Source organism: Mytilus trossulus, chromosome 4 (genome assembly GCF_036588685.1).
Source record: "Mytilus trossulus isolate FHL-02 chromosome 4, PNRI_Mtr1.1.1.hap1, whole genome shotgun sequence".
Lineage (NCBI taxonomy): Eukaryota > Metazoa > Mollusca > Bivalvia > Mytilida > Mytilidae > Mytilus > Mytilus trossulus.
The window spans coordinates 91614170-91622315 of NC_086376.1; the positions used below are offsets into that span (position 1 = coordinate 91614170).

The 8146-nt window shown below is 32.5% G+C and overlaps 1 pseudogene; it reads right to left on the reverse strand.

Annotated features, from left to right (window-relative positions):
- Positions 1 to 2971: 2971 nt before the first annotated feature.
- LOC134716292 (cholesterol 25-hydroxylase-like protein 1, member 2) lies at positions 2972 to 8078 on the reverse strand (annotated as a pseudogene).
- Positions 8079 to 8146: the final 68 nt, after the last annotated feature.

The following is an 8146-nucleotide window of genomic DNA, read 5'->3' on the forward strand; positions in this document are numbered from 1 at the left end:
TTGACCACTGAACTATGAAATGAGGTCAAGGTCAGATGACTCCTGCCACCTAGACATGTACACCTTACAACCATTCCATACACTAAATAAAGTTGATTTATTGCATGCAGTATAAGAAAAACAGTTCAAAACACAAAATAAATAACTATAACCACTGAATCATAAAAATGAGGTCAAGGTCATATAACACTTGCCAGTTGGACATGTACACCTTACAGTCCTTCCATAAACTAAATATACTAGACGTATTGCTTATAGTATCTGAGATATGCGCTTGACCACCAAAACTTAACCTTATTCACTGATCCATGAAATGAGGTCGAGGTTAAGTGAAAACTGTCTAGAGAGCATGAGGACCTTGCAAGGTATGCACATATCAATTATAATTGTCCTATTACTTATATTACAAAAATCTTATTTTTTTCAAATAGTCACTGAACCAAGAAAATTAGGTCAAAGTCATTGAACATGTGACTGACGGAAACTTCGTAACATGAGGCATCTATATACAAAGTATGAAGAATCCAGGTCTTCCACCTTCTAAAATATAAAGAGCTTTTAAGACGTTACGAAACGCCGCCACCGCCTGATCACTATTCCTATGTCGAGCTTTTTGCGACAAAAGTCGCAGGCTCGACAAAAACCAGTTTGGCAGATCTACGAACTATCAGTTTGTAAAGTATAAATATTCTGTCCAGTTCATATCAATATTTTTATGAATGACATTTTTTTTGGAACAAAAAAAGAATTCTTTATGATAATCTTAATGACAATACTGCTTCACATAGTGATTATAACATTGATAAGATTGTTTATACTTTACAAACTGATAGTTCATATCTGCCTTAAATAGTGCACAGATTTAAGGCAGACGAGACACCCGAGCAGTTTTAAGATTAGATTGTCAGTTCAAATGAACCTTCCAGTTGATTGATTACTTAGTAACTAAATATGACATAATACTGCCTGGCTGTGCCCTTTTTATGTTTTTTTGTTATAGTATAGCATCATTTTCTGTTGGTGTTCGTTTTTTTTTTTTATCTTAAACTATGCATTTGTTTAATCTCATCGATACTCTTCTGTTTACAAGTTTTTAAATAAGGTTAAATAGTGGAAGAACATATTCAGGGTCGGATCCAGACATTTTTAAAAGGAGCGTTCCAACCCAGGATAAAGGGGGGTTCCAAGAATATGTCCCCATTCAAAAACATTGCTCATGAAAAAGGGGTGCAATCCCCTCCCCCCGAACCCCCTCCCTTTGGATCCGCCATTATCGTTATGTTTTTTACAACTCTTTTTCTTTATAAATTGCCCTTCAAATATCTTTCTCAAAAGGGGTGTAGGTGAACTATTGAACTTTCCAGCTGTGGATATGTACTTTTGAATTATATCAAGAAATTCTGGTGAAATTTGAATAGTACTGATTTATCAAAATTGCTTTTTGTTTCACATACCAGATCTAAAGGGACACAAACCGTTTACCCTTCGGTCTCTGGTTTTCCTATGATGAAAGTTGTAAATAAAATATTAACCATGTTGAAAGGTTTCATTCGTTAAATTTCTGCGATGGAGAAAAGAACCCATATTATATTCTTAGTGGATATTGATATTATTTGGGTATTGGTGTTATCTTCGATGTCAACTTTTCTGCTGGTGTTTTCATAATTCGACGTCCTTGTCATTGATATAATTGGGGTATTGGTGTTATCTTCAACGTCCTCTTTACTGTCATATGGGAATATCGTTTATATCGACATTCTCTCTTTACTTTGTAAGTTGGTTAACGAGAGAAACAGACATTGATATTACCCTCTGAACTTACTGATATATGTCACATGGTGATGTTTATAAATTAGACTACAAGTTTATCAGCCGATATTCTATGTAAAGTAAACAATCTTTGTGTGAAATCTGCAGTTATTGCTAAGGCTAATGGTCAGTGGCGGATCCAAGGGGACCTCCATTTTTTTTAAATTATCTTTTGAATGGGGACATATGGTTGGAACACCCTTTCAAAAATTACTGTACCCACCCCTGATAGTGATTCATTCAATGATTTCTACGAATAGCTTACGGACTGTAATCCTTACCAACCAAGATTGTTGTCATACGCAACCCGCTACCAGAATGTGTAAGGAATTATTTGTGGAAGTGGTGGGCGCAACCTGTGTTCAGTTCGATTGAAAAAAAATCGTTTATCACAAATGTATTACTTATACAGTCAGTGTTGAAGCAGTTGGTCTTTCACACGGCTTTCGAATTACAAAACAAAAATTAAATAGAAACAGTCTGTGTTTCGAACTTAAAGTCATTCCGGTAAATGCGGCAAAGTTCGAAAGTGATTGTTATCACTGATGGGTCCTTCATAAACCATTTTTATGAAAGTGAATAATAGATTTTTAATATAACTAGTTTGATACCACTTGGTTCTACATATGATTTTCTCATATTTCATTTTTTATTCATTTTTTGGGTCAATTTTCATTTTTATTGCTTCATCAACCCATTTATAGAGTACTAGTATAATCAATTTATCCGTTAACCTATTTAGGTAACACTGAATTGGTCAATCGTATGTCTTTCAAATTTTTTGTATCCTTTAGTGGTTGATTTTTAGAAACAGTGACAGTCATATTCCATTGCGGTTGTGATACTAAATCATTACTGTAGAAGTTCAGATTACAAGTAACATATAGTAAAAGTTATGTATTAGATATAAGAAGATGTGGTATGAGTGACAATGAGACTACTTTCCATCCAAGTCACAATTGATAAGTAAACCATATGTATATACCTCTCAGAACGATCATTTCGGGTTGATAGCAGGGTCATCTGAATTCATTTAAAAACTAAGGCTGCATGGTGCAAGCGAATTTGGTTTCAATAGCCCTATAGTGGTTTTGTTGGGTTTTTTTAATTTACGACGGACGACGGGCGAATGCAGTGTATGTGAAAGACAAATAACTGTAGATGTTTTATCACATATTTATATATATCAGTTAAAATTTCTCCTCAATAGTTAAATCACATAGATTGTAGATGTTTCAGCTTGAACCTTGTTATTAAATTTAGCATACTTCAATAGTACGTCTAACTTTCACAATATAATAAGTGTTTCATGCTACAATAGTACGTCTTACTTAGTTTTACAATAAGATAAGTGTTTTATGATACTTATAACAATATACCACACATCTTTTCATTAATTGTAAATATTCTATCAAAGTTCAGTTCCTTTTCAGGATTTTTAATGTGGTGCTATTATTGGGTGTGAATAACATACGAATCATAAAAATATTACGTTTATATAACACCTCAGTCTATATCGATCAAATATAAAGTGAGAAATATGTAACATACAAGTGTAAAGTGCTCATATACATTTATCAAATTCAATGAAAATACAAAAATATAGGCGTTATACACTTTGTTCAGTTCACTTAAAACAGTAAAACGTCATGACAAAATGTGTTATAGTTTTTGGACATTCTAAGAATGTATGGCATTTTTCCCCTGGAATCGTCATGACAGAACGCTTCATATGAAATGCTCTGCTCAGATTCCAGCAGTACATATAATAGTTTCCCTGGAATCGTCATGACAGAACGCTTCATATGAAATGCTCTGCTCAGATTCCAGCAGTACATATAAAAGTTTCCCTGGAATCGTCATGACAGAACGCTTCATATGAAATGCTCTGCTCAGATTCCAGCAGTACATATAATAGTTTCCCTGGAATCGTCATTGGAAAATGCTTTTTATGACGTCTACTCGGATTCCAGGGATCTTATGAGAAAATATAAAAATAAAAATAATGTTATATTGGCACATTGAAATATTATACAATAAGAACATTTGGGTAGGTAAATAAAAATACTAACATGTGTACAACATAAACATAAATAATTACAAAAAAAAACGTATAAGAATAAACGTTCACCGATGTAGACCTATTTTCGCTACATGCAAATGACTGCGTTATAAATTCATCGACTACTGGGGAAAATTCAAATTTAGGGTATTATTTAGATATAATTTCAAATTGGGTCCAAATCAGTATTATTTAGATATAATTTCAAATTGGGTCCAAATCAGATATGTTTTAAAAGTTTTTTAAAATAAAGTTAAATGATCTTTTATTGTTTATTAAGAGTGAAAATGAAGGAAGAAATAGCGGTCATACTACATTACGATACATAATCTATGTTCCCTTGAGAATATTCTTTCGTCAAATAGGTCTCTGAAGCTATACACTCACGCAAGGTTCGTAATGCCTAATATTTGATTTACGTGTAATGTTATGAAGAAAGACCAGTTTGTAATATATTCAGCCTGAAGGTGCCTTTTATCTTTTGCTATTATATTTTTTCTAATCTACTTTTCATTATTTATGATTGCCCCTTGGTGACTGTTCTTCATGTATACCACGCATTGGCACGTAGGTTTAAATTTTAGTTGAATTTGATTGACAAATAATGCCCTTGTCACAAGGCTTTTGATGTTAAATATTATTAGTGAGTATATCCAAATAATGTTGTGCAACACAACATAGTGCATGCCCAAATGTGAATAAATGGTATCAAAATAGGGGTGGCTAGAATATTCTTTTTCAATGAAAATCAAATGCTTCGTTTGGGCATCATTAACAGGGGAGTGTAAAGCAACAGAAATATAGTTTTAAAAGATAATTAAATCAAAGAACTGTTTGATTGACCCCACGAATTTAGGCATTAAAGTTTGTACAAACGGTTACGTCTTAAAATGTTTCCTGTAACAAAATGAAATACTTCATCAGTTTCCGACAGGAAACGCCATTTGAAGTAGTGTTTGTTACATCAATAATAATATTAAAGTTCATATAATCTATAATAAAAACAAAGTTAAATAGTACTTCCATCAGTTTCCTCTTGGAAATGTCATCTGAAGTGATAATTACATAAAACACAATGATAATATACAAAAATTCCTGAGAACCTAAGACTACTTCATCAGTTTCCGATAAAAGAAACGTCATATAAAGTAGCCACGAGTTGAGTGCAAAGCCGATCTTTTTGCTCAGTTTTTTTTTTTTAATAAATTGGTTCTTCTAAGGTGAAAAAGCCAATGTATTTTTAAAAATGTACATAGAAGTAATAATCATTCGGTGTTTTATTTAGGTCAAAATCTGTTTAAACACTCACAAACCGCTGAGAAGTTGCATGGTGTACTTTTTATTTGCGGTAAGATAAACTATGTGCGGTATGATAAAATATTTAGAAAAATTTCAAAGGCATTATAAATGATTTAAAAAAAAAAGACTGCTCGCAATGATCTCTAAGAATATTTAATTACATTTACCCACTAAAACCTGCACCATTTGCCATTGAGGGGTCTTGAGAATGATAATACTTCTATGTAAATTATTAAAACGTCATGAAAAAAATCATCCTTAAACACAAATAGGAAACTGGTCTAGTTTCAATAATATTAACATGATCATGATAAATATAAATTAAAATTAAAATCACAAACAAAGAACTATGAATATCAATAAATAACAATCATCATAAGTGAAACCTTATTTGTCAAATGGTGAAACAACACACTTAATTGAAAGTATGAAAAGCTATACCAAAGCTCTTCTGACAAAATCAGAAAAATCTACAGTTCCTATTTTCAAACATATATATTTTTTTTTTTAAATTATATAATTAAAAATAGTAAAATTCAACGCAAGTAGGGAAACGGTCATGGATGGTAAATCTACATGAAAATAAAAAAAAAGTTATTGTTTGTTTTTAACTATTGAAACAGAATTTGACGGACTCCAACGCTTTATAAAACAGAGTTGCATCAAATGCATGTGTTCAGACACATATTGAAAAATATATAAAAGCGGAACTCAATAGGTTTATATGAGGTCAGTTTTACTTCCAGTTTTCATTAATAAAAAAATTATAACATAGCTACAACAGAATTCATCAGAAGGCCACGTAGTTCACATTTCAATTCTAAAGTACACACATAATGTATTCATTCAATTTAAACATGTTACTCTTTATATTGACATTTCGGGAATAAATAACATGTGGTTAACGTACCTTATGGCTTTAATATTCAAATACATACCTGAATTTATATAGAAACGTCTTTTCATATGTAAAAATTTACTGATTAATGCGCAAAATATGTGTTAGTTGAAATATTCAAACGAACATTTAAGAAAAGTTGACACGTAATTAAATTATATTTCAAATATTGGTTAGAGATAAAACTTATATGGTAATGGAATGTGAGCTTAGGTTTATTATTAATATTCATGATATTAGAAAGAAATACAATATTCAATTTACAGTAACTGCTCACAATATAAATATTTTGACAAATGAATAAGATGTTTGGTTGCATTATCTCCCGGATAGTTTTATGTCATTTTTTTTGGTCAAATTATTATGATTATTGATTTAAACATAAGGCGATTAAAAATTGACCATCCACTTAAATTCCTTGTTTATATAAAGAGAATATTTAAATAGCGATTAATTATGTTTACAATAGTCTATACAGTGGGTAGTGACAGTTTGACCTAAATTAACTCCTAATAACAGAAAAATATTTGACAACAAAGTTTTTAACATAAATCACACATCAACCTAACACAGAAAACATCTGGCGATTACATAAGTAAAAACAGTTTTAGAAAGATTAAAAAAAAAGTACGCCCTTTCAAAAAAAATAAAACACCAAAAAAAAAAAATCTTCTGTTGTGTCATCAGCAGACTTTCTTGATTTCTTTTGTTCGACGCTCGTATTCGAGTAGATTTTTTGGTCTGACTCCTCCTGCCTTCATGGGTGGACAAAATGAATCAAATGTTTTGTCCCAGTGATTGAAGAACGGAGAGAAGTTTGTCAGTGGCTTCAGATGATGCATGTCGTGTTTAGGTGCTCCACCAATCATCCCAAAAGGAAGGAGGTTGTTGAGAGAGAAAGGAAGATCAAAACCAATATGGGCTTCTACACTCACGACGATACTCAGCAGCATGTACGACCATGTTGTCAGGGGATGGCATTTGAAAAACCACGTATTTGTAGTGGTCAAGAAGCCAACGGTGACCAGTTCCCATGGGTGGAGATACTGTGTGACCCAGACAAATGGACTGTGGTACCTGTGATGTACAGAATGGATATGCCTGTAGAGAAATCTCACCTTGTGGTGGGTCAGTGCCAAACAAAGTATTGGAAGTCGAATACGATTAAACTGGCAATCTGTTGCCAAACAAATTCAAACCAGCTTGGTGCCAATTCTGGAAGTGGTGTAGGTGGTGTCCATATCATTTGTCCGACTGCGGCAGGGAGGATAAAAAGCACATGATTCCAAAATGTTAGCTGTAATGTATCAAATACCTGGTCGAGTGTTACTTCTTTGTCAGTTTGAATTTTGTATTTTTGAATCCATTTCCATTTTTTTCCATATATATCCGCAATCATAAATGGTGTACATAGCGAAAAGTAAAATGCTACCGATAGAAAAACCGGGAAAAGAGGGGAACTAACGAGATCCTCCCTGCCGAGTCTAAAATCCCATATAACTTGTAGAAGAGATCGTCCGCTGGAGAATGCATTATTTCTCACAACACCGGTTAATACGTCAGAAGTGTTTATATATAATGCTCTTCCAAATTCTAAAATTCCTTCAGTCATACTTGTGTATAAGCAAAAATAACTAAAATACGAAAAGCGAAACACAGAATGTTACGTCCCTCTTTCCCGGTCTTTTGCTCTTAATCCTATCAAAGCAACATTGTATATATCGTCCGTTTATACAAAACGAAGGATTATATTATAAATGTGTTATCATATCAACACACGCTTATTCAGCTTGAGGCACACACACAGGAAAATATTGATCGAATGATGAAGATATCAATTATCACTTAAGGATACTAAGATCATAGTTTTTAAAAGGAAAATAATTATACAAAGTAACAAATACTACAAGGCATAATTACTTCTCAATTGAACGGTTCATAAATTTTCTACACAATAACATAGAGTCCCTGTCAATTCATTTGGTTAAGGTTATTATAAACAATAGATAAATACTACTAGTATGTCATTCATTTTTTACGATGTTTCGCCGGTACACCCGTACGAAAATTGACTCATG